At 44.8% G+C, this 22,626-nt stretch overlaps 1 protein-coding gene across 7 annotated transcripts in view; it reads left to right on the top strand.

Annotated features, from left to right (window-relative positions):
* Positions 1-1,146: 1,146 nt before the first annotated feature.
* SPECC1L (sperm antigen with calponin homology and coiled-coil domains 1 like) overlaps positions 1,147-22,626 on the top strand; it is a 120,648-nt gene continuing 99,168 nt past the window's right edge. For 3 of the 7 annotated variants that reach the window (XM_068562595.1, XM_068562594.1, XM_068562599.1), the window contains exons 1-2: positions 1,184-1,272; positions 4,954-5,065. The gene's annotated coding sequence lies outside the window, so the exon portion shown is untranslated. Of the gene's footprint in view, positions 1,273-1,747; positions 1,766-4,953; positions 5,066-19,287; positions 19,347-22,626 lie in introns of those variants that run through there. The other 4 variants (XM_068562600.1, XM_068562596.1, XM_068562598.1 and 1 more) reach the window with 4 other exon arrangements.

The following is a 22,626-nucleotide window of genomic DNA, read 5'->3' on the forward strand; positions in this document are numbered from 1 at the left end:
TTGCAGCTGGGAAGAGGAACTACAGCAATGGAGACGGGGTTGAGAAGGTGCTTTCTGAATTTTGAAGTATGTAAATGTATTAGAAATTTATTCAGAAACAAAAAGAAACAATGATTATAACAAAAACCATCAGAGAATTACATGAACAACGTTATGCCAATGATTTGGAAAACATTAACAAAAGACACTTTCCTGCAAAAATATAACTCAGTAAAAATGACACAGGAAGAAAACGAAATTCTGTCTAGACTTAGGACCAATAAAGAAATGTTGGGGCTTCGCTCGTGGCGCAGTGGTTAAGAACCCGCCTGCCAATGCATGGGACACGGGTTCCAGCCCTGGTCCAGGAAGATCCCACGTGCCACGGAGCATCTAAGCCTGTGCGCTACAACTACTGAGCCTGTTCTCTAGAGCCTGCGAGCCACAACTACTGAGCCCACGTGCCACAACTACTAAAGCTCGCGCACCTAGAGCCCGTGCTCCACAAGAGAAGCCACCGCAATGAGAAGCCCACGCACTGCAATGAAGAGTAGCCCCCACTCGCCACAATTAGAGAAAGCCCGCGCGGGGCAACGAAGACCAAATGCAGACAGAAATTAATTAATTAATTAATTTTAAAAAAAAGTTGTGCTTTTTTTTAAAACCTGCATCCTATCTCCCCCAAAATCTCCGGGGAGTACCGGGAGGGCAGGGCTTCTGTGTTTTCCCACCACTGTCTAGCTCAAGCCCAGCGCCGTCCTTGGCACGCTATAGATACGTCCCTGAATGTTGGACCTCTTGGCTAAGCCGAGCATGAACGGTGGACCTCTGGGCGAAGCCGAGCCTTTGGGATGATGGAGCGTGAACACATCACTCGGCAGTGCCCAGTGCATCCTCCAGGAGCATCCGCCAGCCAGAGCTCGAGCAGGAAGCCTGACGCACGCGCACTGCCTGACTGAGGACTTTCTGTGGCCGGCCGGATGATACGGCGCCTGCGCGATCCAGAGCCGGGAGGGACGCGAGCCGAGCGGGCTGTGCTGTAGACGCCTGCGCGGCGGCGGATGTGGGCGGGGCATGCGCCGCGCCTGCGCAGTCTTCGGCGGCCGTGTGGGACGGACAAGGGGCGGGCTGGGGGCGTGGGCCGCGAGGGAGGCTGGGCGGGCCGGGCGAACGGCGCCGCGGGGTTGGCTGCTGCCCTGAGGCCGGACTCAACGGATTCGGGCCGCGCCACCGGGCGAGCTCGCCGCCCGGCCCCAGCCCGGAGCCAGCGAGCAAGCGAGGCGGCGCCGCGCGGTAAGAGCCGGGGCCGGGTGCCCTGAGTGTGCGCGGCGGGAGCGTCCTTCTCCTCAGCGCCGCCCGCGCGGCCAGGCCCCGGCGGCCCCGCAGACCCCGGCGGCCCGCGCCTGCGCCGTCCCCTCCCGGGCCCCCCGCCCGGCGCGCGCCTGCGCCATCCCCTCGCGGGCCCCCGGGCAGCCCAAGCCGCGACTCCGGCCGGCGGGCGTCCCGGCTGCTTGGGGCCCGGCTGGTTCTGCGGCCGCGCCCACCGGTCTCCTCTCCTCGCGCCCCAGGAGAGGCTGGGGCCGCCGCCCCATAGCCCCTGGCCCCCAGTCCTTTAGTCCCCGGCCTCCATCCCCGGGCCCGAGGACGCGGCGGGCGGCCGACCCGGGCCTCCTGCGGGCTCTGCTTCCGCCGGGCCGCGCCCCCACCCGCGCGCAGCTCCGCCGGCGGGGTCAGCCCGGAGCAGGAGGAGTATCCTTTTTTCTCCAGACCTGGTTAATTGCATCAGGTTGGATGTGAATAATCTTGTGTTCTGCCGAGGAAATTCTGCCTTTCCCGCAGTGTGGTCATTGTATGGCTTCAGTGGTTACGTTTAAGACATCAGAGTTCGTTTCTGGGCAGCTCCGCTGGAGATGGCTGGAAAAGAAATCAGTTTCCACTCAGTTTCGGCCCATTTACAAAACCAAGTAACTCCTGTGATCATTCAAGCGCAGAGAATCTTGATTCGTTAATGCCCTTGGTAATTCGCCGGCAAGCGCGGGAGGACCCAGGGAAAATTCCCATAAATTTGCCGTCCTGTATTGATCACAGGGGGAAATGTCTGTTGTATTAAAAAAAAAAAATCATCTTAAGCCACTGATAATGTTTTGTAAGTTTGCAACAGATGCAAGAGACTAAAAAATGTTTGCTGTCACCCCGGGGGCTGCATCTTGAGATGAAATCAGAGCCTGGGGCTTGGTAGATACCAGCAGACATCACTATAATATGGGTAGGTTATCAAATAGACACATCGATGCAGAAGGGTAAGGAGAAGTAGGGTATTGACCTAGGTAAGGTTTTTTTCTGTAAAGAGATAGCTGATCCAGTAATTTTTTTCTCTTGAAAGATGTCTCCTTTTCTCCTTTGAATGAGTGTACTCCAAGCATCTTGAGATAGCTGGAGAATGCTTTTTAATTACCTGCGCATACTCTACGTATGTAGGGATTTTCTTGACATTCATTTTCAGTAAAAAAGTGAGGGGTTCCCTGTTGGCGCAGTGGTTAAGAATCTGCCTGCCAATGCAGGGGACATGGGTTCGAGCTCTGGTCCGGGAAGATCCCACATGCCGCAGAGCAACTAAGCCCTTGTGCCACAACTACTGAGCCTGTGCTTTAGAGCCCGCGAGCCACAACTACTGAAGCCGGTGCACCTAGATCCCGTGCTCTGCAACAAGAGAAGCCACCGCAGTGAGAAGCCTGCGTACCACAACTAGAGAAAGCCCACGCGCAGCAACGAAGACCCAACACAGCCAAAAATAAATAAATAAAATAAATAAATTTTTTTAAAAAAGAAAAGAAAGTGAATATTGTGCCATAGAAAAGCTTTATCACTCTGCACCTTGTCAACAGTCCAGATATCTAAGTGTGCAGTTCAGCATCGTAGTGAGTGGGAAGTGATTATAGCAGTTTTGGTTAAGGTGAGGTTTGTATCAAAATTTCTGTTTTAAACTTGAACTTTTGGGGTTGTGTATCTGCAGTGTGTCCTCTTGAGACGGGATTTCTCTGAAGCAGAGGTTCTCTTTATAACTGACTTTATAAAGTACATCTTATATTTTAGATGACTCAGATGATAGTATTGCTTTGGTTCAAAATTATTATTAAGGATGGGTTTTCATAATACATTAAGATTTGCTGTATGACCATATACATATTTAAATCACATGGCTAACTTGTACATAGTCATTACGCAAACTCTCCACCTCAGTAGAGGAACAGTGGCAGGGTGTCAGTAGGTGAGTTAAATTCTCTTGGCTTTATGGCTTTGGGCAAGTCGGTTTTCCTTTCTGGGCTTCATTTCCCCATCTGTAAAGTGTGGGGTTTGGGGGTGGAGATGGAAAGGAGCTTGAGTTGCCAATTTTAATGTTTAATGGATCTTTGCCTACTTAGTCCTCTTCAGCCAGGGGTAGAACTGGGCCTTCTCACCAGTTCCATGACATTGTGGTCCCTTGTCAAAGACCAGGTGGTGTTGTAAAGCTGGTGAGAACCAATCTCGGAGACTCTTGGCCAGACCCCTGAAATGAACTGTTGAGTGGGCTTCAGAGTATTAAGAAAAACGAGGACAATATAGGGAGTTTTTCATAAAACTAAATTTATTCAACTAGGACTTCCCTTTCTAAAAAATGTCATTTTCTTGATATTAAAATTAAAGCATCTTCTATGACATGATGGTGATAGTAAATGGTGGTAAATGAGATGGTACTAAATGGCAACTACAGGTTGGTTTTCTTATCACAATAAGGTATTTTTAGAAATAAAGAGAACGTAGAATCTATTGTTTTGCTGTTGTTATAAGGGAGTTTAGTGAAAAAGTTCCTGGGGCTTTTGCTGCTGAGAAGATTAAAATATAGATTACTTTTTAAGAGTAAATATGAGTTACTTTGTGGTCATTTGTCCCAATCCACAGGCAACTAAGAAGGCTCTGTTGAATTTGCTTGGTATTAAAGATACTTCTGATCATCCTTTCCTACCAGATATAAAATGTCAGGATATTTTTGTGTGTGTATAAGCCTAGGCAGGGAAATTCCTCCTGGTGGTTGGAATTGTTAGTATTGAATAGACTGGCTGCTGAGGTAAAGAACCCCTGTGGGGATTCTCTGTCAGCTCCGAAACCTTTTAGTATTGTGGCCCCAGTCTTTTGCTCTGAAACACCATGACCATCAAGAAATTAGGCTTACAGATTATATTTCAGATACGCTGAGGGGAGAAGTGGCTGTCCAGCACCCTGTCCGGTTCCAAAGTGAATGTAACAGATGACCATTGTGTCTGTGAAATCTTAAAAATTTTTAAAGATTTAAAAAATCTTACTAGATTTAGATTTAGAGTTATTGTAAATTTTCTTTTGTACTTACAAAACTACAATATATAATGTATGTCAAGCATACGTTTTAAAAGTGTCTCAAATTAAAATTAATAATGCAATCTGTAATTCTTCAAATACTCATGTTCACATTGGGAGGACTGACTGCTCTCACCCACCTGAGTTCTCCATTTTCAAAGGATAACATGGAAACTCTGTAAAGGACATTTGTCCAGAAGAAGAGAATGCAGATCTGTTAAATGTTTTTCCTGACCTTTTTGCACATCTTCATTGTAGTTCTTGTCTTTATTTTTTGGTTAAATCCTGAGGTTTGCCCCTGCCTTTCTTTCTAAAATGTTAATCTGTTCACGGTTACTGCCCTGCTCTCTGCACAATTTAAAATCCTTCAATGGCTCCCACTATCTTTACAATCAGATCTACCAATCCTTAGCTTGGTGTCACTGGGCTCAGGCTGCCATTCTCGTCCTGCCCCCACCTCCTTTTACGTGCTTCGTTGAGCTCTTGGTCCTTGGAGCTCTCTCCAGTCTCCTCTGCTGAAAAGCTTTTCTCTCACTTCATCCTTCAAAACTCAGCTCAGATAGGACCTGGCCTGAAAGGCATCCCTTATCCTGTCTCCTGCAGGCTTGTCCAGCACCCTGTCCAGTTAGGATTTGGCTCCCTGGTTTTGTCTGCTCTTCTCCACCAGCTGGGACACCGCAGTGCGGAGCGGGGTGCGTGTCGTTGCATCTGCTGGGTGAGTAGTTTGTCAGGCATGGGTCCTGAGGAAGTGGGTCACTTAGTCCCTGCCCCTGAGGAGCTTTTCACTCCAGGTCCACTTGGCCTTGCCACCCCTGAGACACCTCCCAGCCATGCACACCAACTTGCAAAGTCCATATAATTGTGTCTTAGTGTCTAATTAAAATCTAATTTCTTGACAGAGGAGACTCTGTCTGTGATATCTATTATATCACCTTTGTTCTGGGCTCTGGAAGGAATGTGCATTTGTTTCATGTTGTTTCCCTTTTTCCCCTTGTATACCTTCCATCTTGGTGGTGGTGGTTTTTGTTGTTGTTGTTTTTGGATGGTAAAGTTTTAAGAGATGAAGATATTAAATTTCAAGTTCGTCTCTTGTGCATATAGCCCAGGGAAAACAGAAATGTTAAAGGGGAAAAATACTTTGTCTCTTGAAAAAAAAAAAGCCCCGTATTACACTTCTTTTCAAAAGAACTGAGTTTGTACAAAAGGAAAAAAAAAAAAGACCCTGATTAAGCTTGGGAAAGAGGCAAAGAAACTGATGGCAGTGTTAGGATTTGTCAAGAAATACTTGTTAAAAATGAAAGTTGTCCCTTTCTTCCTCTCTCACTTCTCTTGTTCTTGGGGAAAGTCCCAACTCAGCCATTTTCCAGGGGCACCTCGTCCCCTGGGAAGTCCTGAAGCAGTTTGTTGGGGCTGCTTTTTTCCAGAACAGTCACAACTGGACACTTTCTTCCGAGAGATGCCCCTGTCCTCCCATGTAGGAGACGCCAGTGTCCTGAGTCCCACTCCCTTCTTTCCCTGGAAGCGTCTCCTGGTCATAGTTTGTTCTACCCCACCAGGCCCAAGAGTTCTTGAGCAGGAGCTATTGAGTCTTCTCCTTGCACATTTTAAACCTTGGTGGGTTTGGGTCAGTCTCCCCCAGCCTCCCGCCCCAACCCCCCAGCCCTGGCCTGGTGGCTTGCTGGACCTTAGTTCCCTGACCAGGGATTGAACCCAGGCTCCAGCAGTGAAAGCACCGAGTCCTAACCACTGGACTGCCAGGGAAGTCCCTGGTTAGGGTCAGTCTTAAATCTTCTGTCCCGTGTTCTTGCCCTTTTCCCTTTCTGGCCTCTGCATTTCTGCAAACTCCGTCACATCATTACACTTAGTCAAGTGTGCTTTCTCTGCCCTGTTACAAATTACCTGCTGAATTTTTAAACCTTAGTTCCCTCATTTTTATTCTTTTTTTTTTTTTGGCCGAGCCGCAAGGCTTGCAGGATCTTAGTTCCCTGGCCAGGGATTGAACCCTGGGCCCTCTGCAGTGAAAGCGCTGAGTCCTAACCACTGGACCGCCAGGGAAGTCCCCCTCATTTTTATTCCTCAAGCTTACCTCATTGCGTACTTACTCAACTTTGCCCGGCCCCTGCCACTCAAGGCCACCAGCCTTGGATTTTGTAGTCTTTTTTTGTTTATCTCTTCCTTCTTGCCTCAACACTTGTCTCCTCTCCCCACCCCACTCTCCCCTCCCCCGAACTCCACCACCAGGAATGTCAACCTTTCATACCACTCTTCATCGTTCATGTATTCATTTGAATACAAGAATCATGTATGCATATATTCATTCATGTATTCATTTGCAAAGATGTATGGTTTTTAAAAATAACAGCTTTATTGAGGTATAATTCATATACCATAAAGTTCATCCTTTTTGTTGTTTTCCAACTTAAATGAGTCAAATTTATTTATTTGTTTATTTAAATTTTTATTGGAGTATAGTTTTTTTTTTAATTTAATTAATTTATTTTGGCTGCATCCAGTCTTAGTTGTGGCATGTGGGATCTTTAGTTGCGGCGTGCGGGCTTCTCTCTAGTTGTGGTGCATGGGCTTCTCTCTAGTTGTGGCGCGTGGGCTCAGTAGTTGGCAGCGTGCAGGCTCAGTTGCCCTGAGGCTTGTGAGATCTTAGTTCCCCAACCAGGGATGGAACCCGTGTCGCCTGCATTGGAAGATGGATTCTTAACCACTGGACCACCTGGGAAGTCCCTAGAGTACAGTTGATTTACAATGTTGTGTTAGTTTCAGGTGTACAGCAAAGTGAATCAGCTATATATACACATATATCCACTCCTTTTCAGATTCCCCTCCCACATAGGCTATTACAGAGTACTGAGTAGAATTCCCTGTGCTATATAGTAGGTCCTTATTAGTTATCTATCAATGTTTTATACATAGTAGTGTGTATATGTCAATCCCAATCTTCCAATTTATCTCTCCCCCCTGACCCCCTGGTAACCATAAGTTGGTTTTCTACATCTGTAACTCTATTTCTGTTTTGTAGATAAGTTCATTTTGTTCCCTTTTTTTAGATTCCACATATAAGCAATATCATATAATATTTGTCTTTCTCTGTCTGACTTACTTCACTCAGTATGACAGTCTCTAGGTCCATCCATGTTGCTGCAAATGGAATGATTTTGTTCTTTTTTATGGCTGAGTAATATTCCATTGTATATATGTACCACATCTTCTTTATCCATTCCTGTGTTGATCGACATTTAGGTTGCCATGCTTTTTGAATTGCACACCTCAGTGGTTTTTAGTACATTCACAGAGTTGTGCATTGAGCACCGCTCTCTAATTCCAGAACATTTTCATCACCTCAGGAAGAAACCTTGTACCCAGCAACAGTCACTCCCCATTCTCCACTCCCCCAAGCCCCTGGCAATCACTAATCTACTTTCTCTGGACTTGTCTGTTCTGGATGTAAATGGAATCAGACAATATGTGGCCTTTTGTGTGGTTTTTTTCATTTAGCATAATGTTTCTAAGGGTTATCCGTGTTGTAGCATTCATTAGTACTTCATTCCTTTTATGGCTAAATAATAGTCCATATTTTGTTATCTATTCATTAGTTGATGGACATTTAGTTTATTCCACTTTTCTTTTCTTTTTTTTTAAAATTTTTTGGCCACACAGCATGTGGGATTTTAGTTCCCCAACCAGGGACTGAACCCGCACCCCCTGCATTGGAAGTACAGCGTCTTAACCACTGGACCACCAGGGAAGTCCCTAGTTTATTCCACTTTTGGATATTATGAATAATGCTGCTGTGAACATTCATGTACAAGTTTTTGTGTGGACAGATGTTTTCTGTTCTCTTAGGTGTATACGTAGAAGTGGAATCACTGGGTCATATGGTAGCAATGTTAAACTTTTTGAGGAACCACCAACTGTTTTTCAAAGCTGCTCCATCTTACAGTCCCTCCAGCAGTGTGTCAGGTTCTAAGTTCTCCACTTCCTGATCAATGTATGGGTTTTCAGGGCATACTTTTTAAAACATGGAATATTTTTGGCACTGCTGCTTTTTGTTTTCCTCACTTAATACTTCTGGAAAGTCCATTAAATCAGCTGGTATCATTCTGACTCATTGTGATTAATGGCTTCATAGTAATATTCCATAGTATAAATATACTGTTTATTCATTCAATTCAGCAGATAATAAAAGGCTGTGATGGACCAGGCACTGTTCTAGGCTCTGAGGCAACAGCATGAACAAAACAAACAAAACACCCTGCACTCTTAGAGTTTACTGTCTAATAGGGGCAGGGGTGGAAAGTCAGGAAATAAACAAGTAGCATAGCCTAGGGTTTTACCATTGCAGTTTGAGTCTGTGGGGGCTTTCTGAGTAGTGTATATGAAGTACCAAAGGCTAGATTGCCCTAAATGTTGTTACAAGTTACTTTAAGTCAGTATTAGTATTAATAATCTTGCAGGAGAAAGTAGAAACATTTTCAAAAAGAAAAAAAAAAAAAAGACCCAATTGGTTAATGTGGATATGGAGTTCTAGGAGATCCACATATGAGTCCTTGGTAGCAAAGTTTGCACATTTATAAATTGTATCCAAATCCTCTTATTCTGTTGACAAGTAATAGACATCGTTCCCCAAAAACCAGTTGAGATATATGTGCTGGAGTTTTCTGATGGATGCAGTTGAGAGTACTTTTGGGGGACATGGCAAAACTTCTGGGCCCAGTCAAGACTCTTGTTTTCTTCCTGAACTTTTCTGTGTTTGTTATATTGCCCTATGAATTATTGAGATTGTCCCTCCAGTAAAGCCTACTTTAAATTATTCATGGTGATGCTTAGGGAAAATAATCTGGGTCATCTAGAGTGGTTAGGCCTGGAGGGAATTCCCTCCCAATAAGGGCAGATTTATATTGATATGCAGCCTAGTTTGGCCTGCACTAACCCTTCTATGTTGGCCCTAGTGGTAATGCAGTTAAAATAAGAATTTCGGTTCTGATTTTGTTTTTTTATATTTGACTTTGAAATGAAGTTAGAAATGCACATTTTAGACACACGGTTATTCACCCTTCATGTTACCCATCCAGGTCAAAGTCTTGCTCATCCAGACCAGCTCCATCATGATGGAATGCTAGTCATCTATTAATAATCAGAATGTCACTGTAATGAATAAAACATTATTTTGCAGAAAACTTTTTTGGGCAATTCAGTTACTAATGTTCGTTTATAAAAATTCAGAACAAAACACAACCTGCAAGTTTATATTAAAGTAATATTTCTGAAGGTCTAGTGTAGAATATAAATGCCAGCCAGCATACTGTCTAGCAGTACAGGGATCTTAGTCACCTCCTCTCCTGCCTTTGCTTCTCGCTGTCTTCCCCCACCACACATGTGCTTAGTTGGGTTGGGTTCCAAAACTTTATTTATAAAACTAATTTAATTCATAAGGTTTATGAGGTTTAGGTTATTAGTACTGTGGAATCTAATGAGCATCCATGGCAGCATGGCTGAAAAAGCATACATTTCATGTGTACCTTTCATTAAATATGGTCCTCTCACCATACAGCTTAAGGTAGTTATTTTCCTTAATTTTATAAATGAGGAAACGAGGTTAAGAATACAAAGTTAACCAGGGGCCAAGCTTGGACTTGAGCCCAGTTTTCTGACTAAAAGCCCTATGGTTCTTTTCGCTGTAATATGCTGCCTTTCAACTGGAATGCATTTGCCATATGGTTGAAGGAACGACAGTGCCATTTAGCCTGGAGAATAGAAGACTATGTAGGGCATTGTTTCTCTTATAATTGAAATATTTGAAGAGCTTTCACATGGAAAGAGGGCTGGACTTATTTTGTGCTGCTCTGGCAGATTCCCTAGTAAATGGTAGTTATAGTTGCACTGACATTTGGCTCCACGTATGAAAAACTGCCCAAGAATTGCAACTAGTGACAAAGGCTGTGGGGGTGTCATAGGACGATGGCTGGGGGACTGACCTTGATGCCTGCCTGGTCTTACTGAGGTCCTCTTCTTTGCCTCCTCCTACACCCTTTCTTGCCTGAGCGCTTGGCTGGGCCCCCTCTCTTCTCTTCCTAATTTCATGCCTCTTCTCCCTTAAGCCACTCAGAGGCAAGTTTTAAATATGGGATGGTCACTTGATAGTAGTTAATGATGATTTTGTTTGATTGGTTCGTTTTTCTCACATATGCAGTATACACATTATTTTAAATAAAGTGACAGTGAAGTATGAATTTGGAATTTATAATTTTTTCCAATACTAATTTCTGTAGTGATTTTTTTTAAGCGGGAAATAAAAATTGAAGAGTATATCCTGTAGGCTAAGGGGGGGATTTATTATGCAAGTATGAGAGTCTCTGCTGAAACGCTAACGCAGTGTTTACTTTCTCACCCGAGGTTCATTATCCTCAGGGATAACCACCCAAGGTTCCTATGCTGTTTCATTCCTCGTCACATGTGATTGCATAGGTGCTGCACCTTGTCCGGCCAGGGAGTCCTGCAGGTGGGGAGAGGGTGGTCAGCAGCAGCAGGGTCTGTATTGACGCCAGAGAGTGACTTCTGTGAAGGGTTCTCAGTCTCTGAACATCTTTGCAGGTGAAGCTTCAGAGCATAGTGAGGTCGAGAGGAAGAATGACCTGTTATCTCTCAAACAGCTGATTAATTTTTTCATAGCAGTTACTGGTTTCTTTGTCTCTTGTCTACATACTTTTTTTTTTTTTTTTTTAATTGTCAGGATACTGGAGCTTAGATATATGTGCCATGCTGCATCAGAAGCGAGCTTGGGACATTTCAGGTGATGGGGGTGGCTGGTGGCTGCCCTGAGAAAGAGATTCTCTCAGGAAACAGGCAAGTGAGAAAGTGAGCCCAGCAAATTCCCCCGTGTAAGTTCAATGTGATGCTCTTTAAATAACAGTTGACATTGCACCACTGTTACCTGGAGCCCTGAGAGCTGAAGCGTTGTGACTGTTCAAGTATCTAGCTAACCGAAGTTAGTGCAGGAGCCGAACATTCAGCTGGTGTCTGATGACGAGCAGTCCTCCCGGCCCTGCTTGAGTGCCTTCGGCGAGGGGAGGACCCAACCAGTTTTAAGGCTGCTCGGTTGGTGTAGGGACATCGCTGATTATTAGTTGCCTTGGAATCTGTCGCTTGATAACTTTCACTCTCTAGTTCTATTCCTGCCTTCTGGGCCTTTTGAAGTTTGAAAATGACTATTTTCACTTACCGAGTTGAAAGTCTCACTTACTTGAGTTTTCAGAGCTCTCTGGACTGAAGACAGGCTGGTTATTAGATTTTCTCCTCACAGTGTGGTTCTAGAACTGCACACAGTACCCTACCAGCTCCTCTGAGGAGGACAGTCTACCTGGGACTCCTGTCTTCCTGGATCCAGACAGTGTAAATCAGATGATTTATTTCAGCTCAGGACTGTATTGTTGCCCTTGGAAGAGCCCTGCTGTGCTGTGGGGACACTTTAAGCCCAAATTCCCTCTTCTGCTACAGAAGCAAGTCTTCCAGAGTCTGTCTTTCAGAGTTTTCCTCTTCCCGGGAACTTGTGGACAATAGGATCAGATTCTAACCTTTGACAGCACCTGCACCCTTCCAAAACCTGCTGCTCACACACACGAACAAAAGATAAATATGTGAGGTGACGTATTAATTAACTAGGTGGTGGGAATCCTTTTACAATGTATATGTGCATCAGTCGCCATGATGTACATTTTAAATGTGTTACAGTTTTATTTATCAATTATATCTCGGTAAAGTTGAAAAAAATTTGAGGTGAAAGCATCTTGCCTTCAAAAGGTCAGGGTTTCCTATCTGAGACTAGTCACAGAGAATGCATTCCAGGTTTCTTATTTCTTATTTGTTCCCAGATGGTGTGCAAGGAGGTAGTGATCCCTGGGGTTAGGCCACCTTATGTAGCGTGGCAGCTCGAGGGGGTGAGGACACCCGATCAGCTGAGGTTCCAGCTTCATAGGGACCTTCCTTCCTTAGGCTGCTTTGGCCTCCGGGGGAGGGCTGCCTGCCCCTTTAATGCTAGGGTCTCCACAGTTTTCCACTAACCACAGTTTGTGAGAGTCTCTAAGTTGTCGGTTTTCTCCTCATCCCCTTCTGCCCCTCATCAGCTTTTTCTTCCTGATTTCTTTTTGAAATTCTGCTGTTTTGAGTTGGTATCTTTTTGACTTTCACCTATACTGGTAACACGTAAATGATGACATTGTGGTACAGGACAGACACATTATTCCCATGGCTTCCTTGAGCATTTCTTTCAGTACCCTATATTGCATGCTCTCTTTCCTAGCTGCTAGCCTGCCAGCCCGCTGTGAAAGATTGGAAGTGAATAAGGGGTCATCAGCCGTCCCTTGTACACACGGGGACAGCATCACCAAGGCCTCAATCTGTATAGTAACAAGGAATGTTTTGCTTACCTGCTTCCACATAAGCTGCTGGTAATGGTTAGGATTTGGAAAAGGGGAAAACATTCCTGAGGTGGGGAATTTAGTCACCTGTAGTTCTATATGAAAGTCAACCCCAAAAAAAACAAAGGGACTTCCTTGGCACTCCAGTGGTTAAGACTCTATGGCGTGGCCAAAAAAAAAAAAAAGAAAAGAAGAAGAAAGTCAAAGTCAACTGAGAGGAGGGGAAGGCATATCATTATAGTCTCAGTAGAGAATGAGAGACTGACAGGCTTTTTCCAGATCCAGGTAGTAAATGTTTTTGACTTTGCAGGCCATATAGTCTCTGTTGCAACTAATCAGCACAGAAGTAGCCATAGAAATACATGAATGAATGAGTATACCTGTGTTTCAATAAAATTTTCTTAGTGGATCTGAGAACTGGAATTTTGTATAGTTTTTGATGTCACAAAATACTCTTGATTTTTTTTTCTCCCCAACCATTTAAAAATGCAAGAAATATTCTTAGTTTGTGGACTGTACAAAAACAAGTGATGAGCCGGATTTGGCCCATGGACTGTAGTTTGCTGTCTGTCCTCGGTCATAGGGAAACAGGAAGCAGAGAGGACTGATTAGAGGGCCTGGGAAGCCAGGCCCAGAGTTTTTTCTGTTATTTTCTAATTTAATTAATAAAGAATCTTTTACAAAAACCCCATCTTAAAAAACAACAATTCAAAAAGAAGAAAGATGGAAGGATAGAAGGGATTGAAAGCATGCAGAAAGGCTCAGAGAGAGATGTGTGTCAGCCAGGAGGTGTGATGAAAGGCCGGTGGGGAGACTCACACTGGGCGAGGGAGCGAGTGAGGAGAGGGCTGGACACCAGGGACAGAGGAAGGGCAAGTGCAAGTTAGTGACCCACTGAATGAGGAAGGCAAAGGAAGGCCGTGCTGAGTTAGACCCCACGGGGTGACAGCAGCAGTGGTTAGGCCCCAGAGCGGGTGGCACACACCTGGAGTGGACCGTGGAGTTTTTAGTTGTCTGGAAGATGGAGCAGAGCAGAGCAGCCCTGGGGATTGTCCTGGGAGGGAGAGAGCTCTTCTTTTCTGCTGATGGTGTGAGGAGTTGGAAAGAAGAAGTAAGAAGTTAGGGTACAGGGAACTCACCTCTGTGGTGTAGGGAGGATAGCAGTGTGCTGTTTGGTGTGGTTCCTGTAGCAGTCCTGTGTAGGAGCTCTTAGCCTCCACCTAGAGGTGCAAGGACTGAAGTTTGGACGTGAGTAACATGCCCAGAGCCACATAACTAGTAAGTGGTGGAGCTGGCACTTGAACCCAGGTTCTACCGGAATAATCTGGGTTCTTTCCACTAGACTGTGAATTCCTGAGTGCACAGCCGCAGTGTCCCAGGCTGCTAGTTGGAGATCTGCCTTCTGGCACCGTGCTCTGTGTTTAGTGTTATGGCCCAGAACAATGCTGCTCTTCTCTCTCTTACAAAAATCTGTTTGTGTTTTGCAGTCCTTAGAAGGGATGGTTGTTTGTTTGTTTGTTTTCAATTTATTTTTGCCTGCATTGTGTCTTTTTTTCTTTTTCAATTAATTAATTAATTAATTAATGGCTGCGTTGGGTCTTCGTTGTTCCACATGGGCTTTCTCTAGTTGCGGCGAGTGGGGGCTACTCTTCGTTGCGGTGCGCGGGCTTCTCATTGCAGTGGCTTCTCTTGTTGCAGAGCGCGGGCTCTAGGGGCGCGTGGGCTTCAATAGTTGTGACACGCGGGCTCAGTAGTTGTGGCTCATGGGCTCTAGAGCACAGGCTCGGTAGTTGTGGCGCACAGGCTTAGTTGCTCCACGGCATGTGGGATCTTCCCGGGCCAGGGCTCAAACCCATGTCCCCTGCATTGGCAGGCGGATTCTTAACTGCTGAGCCACCATGGAAGCCCAGGATGGTTGTTTTTAAAGCTGAAATAGTTAAATTACTCATTTGCAGTAAATCAGATTAGGTAGGCAATGTTCTCAGAGACAGGATTTGGTAATTTTGGGGGTAATGTTTTAAACCTAAGAAATAGTTTTGAAGGATTAGAATCTGAAGACCCCCATCTGCTGAGTTTGGGGTGAGCTGCTGTGCTGTATGTATGAGAGTCTATTAATTTTTTTTTTAAGATTTTAAATTTATTTATTTATTTATTTTGGCTGCGTTGGGTCTTAGTTGCGGCACGTGGGATCTTCGTTGACGCATGTGGGATCTTTTTGTTGCTGCGCATGGGCTTCTCTCTAGTTGTGGTGTGTGAGTTTTCTCTTCTCTAGCTGTGGTGCGCAGGTTCCAGAGCACATGGGCTCTGTAGTTTGCATCACGCGGGCTCTCTAGCTGTGGTGCGCAAGTTCTCTAGTTGTGGCCCACAGGCTTAGTTGCCCGGTGGCATGTGGGATCATAGTTCCCAGACCAGGGATCCAACCTGCATCCCCTGCATTGGAAGGTGGACCACTGGACCACCTTCCAATGAACCACCAGGGAAGTCTCTATTACTCTTAATATGTTACTAGTAACCTGTTACTGAAGCTCAGAGTTTGCTAAATCAGGTAACATTGCTCTGAAATTTTACTTGTTAAAAATTAGAATGAAGCATTAGGAAGAAACATTTATTTTACACATTCTATTTTCTTGATACCCTGTTGGTTGCATTGTATTGAAATTCTGGCACCTAATTAAGTTCGGTGCTTGGACTTTGTAATACATTACTCATGCAGTAAAGACAAACAGCATGATCCTAAATTGGCAACAGCAAAGTCAGTGTAATTGAGTTATATGGTGAGTCTTGGCATTTTCACAGGGATGGGTGCACCATGACATCTGGAACTCAGAAGGAAGTGCTTGCCATGGTTTTCCTCTTTTTTCCTCTTACATCCTCATCCTGCCACTGATAAGTGAGTAGAAGTTCTACCCCCAGTTGCAGGATGTGGTGTGACAGGCTATGAACTGGGTAACAGGTGTCTCGAGAGCGCTTCCAGGATTTCCTTCTGACACGCTTGTCCTTTCAGCAGTGGCTTGGGCTCTTCGCATCCTAGCTCCGATTTTGTCTGCCTGTCGGGTGTTTGGTTCCCTTCTCTGTGTAGTTCTTAAATGATGCCTTTGGCACTGGCCCTGCCTCACCTCCTCTATGCACCTTGCGGTCCTGGTGAGGCCGAGAAGCCTCCACGTGGCTGCCCTGAGGGCGTGTTGATGGTGCTGGAGGGACAGTCTGGGGGCGGGGCTTCGTGTGACCCAGGTCCTCTGAGCTGGGCTTTGAGGGACTTGAGCTGCTTGTCCTCCAAGATAGCTTTGAAGGAGGAGGGGTTTTCAACCAGTGGACACTGGACTTGGGGGAATAACGCGCCCGTGGGAGGGAGCTGCGCGAAGCGGGCAAAGGGCCCGGCACAGGGGTCTGGTTTCATGAAAGAAACGTGCTGCTCTAGACCCCGGCTGCTGGAGGGAGCCCTGGAGAGTGGCTTTGGAGTTCTGGATCGGGCCGTTTTGTGGAGGACTGACTGTTGAGCTCTGCGGTTCGGGCTTAGTGTTCTTGCTGTTCTCTGTGTAGCTTCTGCCCATCGTTCTCATCCCGGTTCACCTTGTGTCTCGTCCCCGTGTTCTGCTCCCTCCTCTCCCAGCGCTGGCGCTGCCCTTTGCTCCCTGTTGGCCGGTCTGTGTGCAGGGCCTAGGGTTGCCAGGTAAGATACAGGACGCCCACCTACATTTGAATTTAGGGTAAAGAGCGAATATTTTTTAGTCTAAGTATGTCTCAAATGTTGCTGGGATGAAATACAGTGAGGTGGGTGCTGTGGTCGCAGTGCCTAGAGACAGAGTCTTGGCGTGACGTGGGAGAAGACCGTAAGGGGCTCTTGGGGCGGGAAGGCCGAGTGGAAGTGTAGGTGTTGGAAAGAGCGTGGCTGCATCAGACAAGGGGTAGGGAGAGGGTGGGAGCCAGGCGTTTGGCCTGAGGCAGGTAGGCAGGCACCTGGAGAGGTGGGGGGGGGGGGGCGGGATTCGGGTCGCCAGGCTGTGATTCTTCCCTGACACAGAAGGAGCTGGAGCAGGGCTGGCAGGGGTGGTGGGCACGGAGACGAGGGGATGCTGTCAGCCAAGACCTGCATTGGGGGGCCGGGACGAATCTCTACCGTGGCTCAGTGTCTCACTGTGCAGGCCGCACCTGAGATTGAGGAAGACAGCCTAGGGAGCTACCCTGCTGTGGTGCCGTCGTGGGGCATCTGGAGTCAGACCTGTTCAGACCCCTACCCTTGCGTCGGAGCTGTGGGAGGCTCAGGTGATCCTTTTCACGGTTGCTCTGAGGTCATCCTTACCTCTCAAGGTGAAGGAGGGTTGAATGAAATGCTGTGTGTGTGGAATCCCCAGCACAGTGCTTGGCATGCAGGGGGCCCTCAGGGTTTAGTTCCCTGCTTTCCCTCTTGCCAGTGAGGTTTCAGATGGACTGGAGAACAGTGGATTTTCACCATCCATTTGGGATTGTCGGTCCGCCAGGCAGCTAGCTAGGACACCACAGAAGGAGGTGCAGGTCAGCAGTGAGTCCCTGTGACTCTCCTTTACATTTCATTCTGGGAGATCAGAGAGAGCCTTCTTTGAGCTGTCTGTCCTTTCCCAGAAAATGTGGATGGAAATCAAGGGTGTAATAGGCCCCATGTCATACACGTTCCCTGCTCTTTCAGTCAGTTCTTTTGAGTTGGCTTTCTCAGCTCAACACAATGTCCGTGCAGATGAGACTGTATTTATAGTCTGCTGCAGAAAGACGAACATCTCCCTTCCCTCCTCGGTTTAAACCAATCTTTTCACGCCGGAGTTTTTCAGCCTTGACACTATTGATTTTTGGGGCCCTATAGTTCTTTGTTGCGAGGAGTATCCTGTGCATTGTAGGATGTTTAGCAGCATCCCTGGCCTCTCACCCAGTTGTGACAACCAAAAATGTCTACTGACGGTGCCAAATGTCCCCTAGAGGGCAAAATTACCCACTGTTGAGACCACTACCTTATACTCAGTAGATATAAGAAAAAAGTACTCCTTAGTATTTTTTATTGATTTTCATGTTATCTAATCAGTGAAGTGCTTATTGAAAAAAGATTTCAATTTTTATTACACTGAATTCAAATTCTAATTTATTTTAACTTGTTTAGTTTGGAAAGACTTTCTTTGTGCCATTGGCAAAACATTTCTCAAATCTAAAATTTTTAGCTTATTATTAAAGGGTTTATTACATTGTTACATTTGAATGATTAGTAAAATAAAAGAAAATGTTTCATTTTGTATTTCAGATCACAGTTTGTTATAAATGTACAAATATATTGAATTGATATTTTTAATTAAAAATATGGCCGACAGTTAATTTTATGAATACAGTATTGTGCAATTTTGTAACTGCCTGCCAGAAATCTGAGCATAAAGCCATGGTTTGGAGGGGTCATGAATAAACATTTTCTTTTTGTAAATATGGCTGAAGAGGGAGAGGAGACTCAAAATTTCTTGCATTCTGGGAGTTTGAACTTTGGGAACCAATTTGTTTTGGACTAAATCTGGAAAAACCATTTGTGTACTATAGCCAGAAATTCTTTTAGGCTGTCCTTTTCCAGCCTTGTCACTTGTCTGGAATGTTAAGTATCAGCAGTAGTTTAACGGCCCTTTAGCGACTTGTATTAAAAAGATCTCCAGAAATGGATCTAAAGAGGTCCTAATATAAGATTAGGGTTTTTTGGTTGTTGTTGTTATTTTTTTCAAAGCAGTAAGAAGGAGAAGACTTATGGTTCTAAGTTTGAAAAATGCAGGGAGCTTCTAGTTGTTTCTAAATATTTCCTTGTGTTAAGTCTTGCAGAGTAATAGAGAGAAATCATAAATTAGTATGAGTGGGTTTTTCTGTGGCCAAAACAAAGGGAAATAGAATTGCGCTTTTGGATTTTTGTTGCTGATAATTAACTCTTTTTTTCTAGTATCCTGTCTATCAGTAGTTGTGGTTTAGTGAAAAGAGTTCAGACTTTGGGCAAACTCCTTACTTCTGTAGCCTCAGTTTCTTCCTCCTTTCGAGGCACGTAGGGTGGTTTCGAATCAAATGTGCTAGTGCTGGGCAGCACCGCCCTCCCCCAGGCAGCTTGCTCTGGCATTTACACAATAGCAACATCAGCAAAGTGTCTCACCCTCCTCATTACCCTCTGACTGTGTGCCCTTCACAAAGCCAAATTTTTGAAACGTTCTTCCTTCATCTCCTACTCAATTTTTTATCCCTTTCCAGTGAGGTCTGACTTTGCCCTGTCCTTCCACTTGGAGCTGTGTTGGCCCTGCTTGCCATCTCCTCCTTCTGGCCGACTTCAGTGTCCACTTGGGCACTTTCTCCTGTAGATTTGCCCCCAGGCTCCCTTCACCCAGCGTCTCCAGGCAGAGAGGAGGTAGCTGTGACGGGAAGGGGTGGTAGTTGGAGAGGAACTGCTTTTTCCTTTTCCTTCTTCTGTGGCCGCAAGGGTGTTTGGAGGGGAGTGCACACTTGGGGCTGGAGGTGGAAGTGGAGGAGAGGTCCCTCTGAAGGCCGCCTTTCCTCAGTGCCAGAGTTTGCATCATTGGCTTCTGGGAGCAGGTAGAACCACCATATTAAATGCGCGCATTAGTTGATAATCACACCCTAATTTTAGGCATGAAGTAAAATCCGTCTTAAAAATGAGAAAACATCATGTTATAATAAAAAAATAAACATTTAAAAGACACAGATAATAGAGAACAAAGCACTGATTAGCAGTGGGGAGAGGGATGGGGGAGGGGCAATATGGGGGTAGTGGGGTAAGAGGTACAAACTGTTAGGTATAAAATAAGCTGCAAGGATATATTGTACAATATGGGAAGTATAGCCAACATTTTATAACTATAAATGGAGTATAACTTTTAAAACTTGTGAATCACTATTGTACGTCTGTAACTTAAATAATGTTGTACAGCAACTATACTTCAATTAAAAATGGACATAAAAAATAAGCTTTTAAAAATTGCCAGTCAGCTCCTTAGTCAGTAAGCATGGAAGTATTTTGAGCAGTAATGGACTTTTGTATTTAGATTCAGGCTAAGCACAGAATCACATGCCCGAAGGCATCTCCCTGGCCTCTCTCCTTCATGTCTCTGTCTCTTGCACCTTGAATACACGCCCACTTGCACATGTGCAGTGTCTTGACCTGGCAAAGCTCAGGCTTTTGTCTGAGTAAGCCTTGCCTTTTTCAGTGGAGTCCACTCCAAGTCTGTCTTTAAAATGTACACCTTTAAATGCACTATCTGGTTGTGTGTTGCAATTCACAATAAGAAAGTTTAAAAAAAATGTATATGTTGAGGAATTCAGTATAAGAAGTCTATTGCATTATGATTTATTTAATTAAAACATTTCTCATTGAATTTCTTTTCAACGTTTTGTTTGGTTTTGTAGAACTCACGATTTTATCAATTGGTTTTGGTTATTGGTTTTGATCCATTTAGTAGCAACTTTTACTTACAGACTCTTATTTATTTATTTAAATTTATTTTATTTAATTTATTTATTTTTGGCTGTGCTGGGTCTTTGTTGCTGTGCACAGGCTTTCTCTAGTTGCAGCGAGCGGGGGCTACTCTTCGTTGAGGTGCGCAGCCTTCTCATTGTGGTGGCTTCTCTTGTTGTGGAGCACGGGCTCTAGGCGCACAGGCTTCAGTAGTTGTGGCACGCGGTTCAGTAGTTGTGGCGCATGGGCTTAGTTGCTCCGAGGCATGTGGGATCTTCCCGGACCAGGGCTCAAACCCGTGTCCCTGGAATTGGCAGGTGGATTCTTAACCACTGCGCCACCAGGGAAGCCCCACACTCCAATTTAGTTTGCTAAATTTCAATTTTCCCTTGACAGTGTGATTCCTTCTCAGTGTTTTAGTCTCTTCTTAATTTAAAATTTTAATATGATCCCTACATTTTGAATATGGAGTTTGTGAAATAAGAGATAAATGTATTTAGGTTGCTTTGGTTGAAACCTTCTTTTGAATTTTAGTGGGATATTATCAATATATAACAAAAACATAAAAACATCATAGCTAATAAGCAATTTCCTTTTTTAAAAAAGTTTTGATTCCTGGTTCTTGAGGTACAAATTGTGAAATAGAATATTTGAATTTTTGAGTGATCCTAATCCATCCTCCTCGCCTATAAACAAGGCTCACAGAGTTAGCATGACTTGCTCAGGGTCACGCAGGCATGCCAGGCCTGAGACCACAATCCAGGTCTCCTGATTAGCGTTCCAGGGAACTCCCTACCGTATATTTTCAGTGTTTCCTGATATGTAATTTTCAGTGGGAAAGAACCAGAAGCAAGTGTTGTTTGTTGACATCTATGTGCCACAGTGTATAATTTAATGAAGTAGTGAGTAAAAATAATCTTTAGTCATTCCTTATGGAGGGTTTCTCTGACAGAGTGTCTTTTGAGTTGCTGCTTTTATTTAAATAAAGCATTAGTCATACTTGGGGCATGCAGTGTGTTGTTATAGATTACGATAGCTCACATTTATGCCATCATTACTGTGGGCCACCCTGCTAAACACTTTAGGTTCATTATTTCATTTAATCCTCCCAAAATCCTTATAAGGAAGGGAGTATTATTTCCAGCCCATTTTACATATGAGGAAACTGAGATTTCAGAGAGGTTAAGTAACTTGCCGAGGGATACAGATTTGAACAGGCATGGTGGGTGGGGCAGTCTCCAGATACTGTAAATAAGCACAGTGGATTTAAAAGTTATCAATTAAATAACAATTCCTTTTTTTTTTTTTCTGGCTGCTCCACCCAGTATGTGGGATCTTAGTTCCCTGATGACCAGGGATCAACCCGTGCCCCCTGCAGTGGAAGCCCAGAGTCTTAACCGCTGGACCGCCAGGGAAGTCCCCACAATTCTGTTTAAATAGTTTTAAATAGCAATACATTTAGTGTAACAGAGGGGACAAATGATTCTACTTGGAGGTGAATAGGAGGTGCATAGAGGAGTTCAAAGGAAGAAGTGGTGACCAATCAGGATCCTTGTGTGTCTACAGGTGGGAGGATTAGGGACCACACCTGTAGTTAACACCAAGGGCTCCTGTCCCGCACTGTGCCAGGGCTGAAGGTGCTTCTTGGTGAGGGATGGCCTCAGAGCTCCTTTGTGGTTTCCAGGACAATCGGTCTTCTCCTCCGCTCAGGGAGGAGCCTTCTTGTTGCAATATAATGACAGTTAAGATAAATTCTTAAGGTCCTCTTGGCATTATTTCTGAAACTTGATTGGTGTGCTTTTCATGGGTGGATGGTTGGGGAGGGTGGAGTTTCTGAATCACTGAAAGAAATTGCCATCCCTGATCTTGGATTGTTGTACCATTTTTCTGACCTTTGAGCCCTGGTGAAAAAACTTCTGGAATGAGTGTGTTGGGATTTTTGTTCTCTTTGTTGGTCTACACATGTTATTTTGTACAATAACTATAAATTAGGTTTTATCAATTCCTCTTTATAGGAGAGGAAACATTTGCAAACATACGAAGTGATGAAGTGATTTGCCTGCAGTCACAGTTTGTGTGGCAAAGCTGGAGTGTGAACCCAGCTCTCCTGACTTGAAGTTCAGTGCTGTGCTGCTGTTTTGAGGCCCGGGATTGGGTGGGGGTCTGGTGACACATCACAGAGCCTGTTCACCGCTCTGTTCTCTACCTGTAACATCACCATCAGCTGCGTGAGGTGTATTAGAAGGATTTTGGAGTCAGGAGGTACCTTCAAGATTCCTTAGAATTCAGCCTTTTATTGTAGGTGAGGATCCTGGTTGGACAAGTGACTTAAGATTGAAGACAGTGCTTTTTAGAGAAGAACTAATGGGTTTTAAATTGAAGTCAGAATTTAAAAATATC

This window comes from Eschrichtius robustus, chromosome 14 (assembly GCF_028021215.1).
Source record: "Eschrichtius robustus isolate mEscRob2 chromosome 14, mEscRob2.pri, whole genome shotgun sequence".
Classification (NCBI taxonomy): Eukaryota; Metazoa; Chordata; class Mammalia; order Artiodactyla; family Eschrichtiidae; genus Eschrichtius; species Eschrichtius robustus.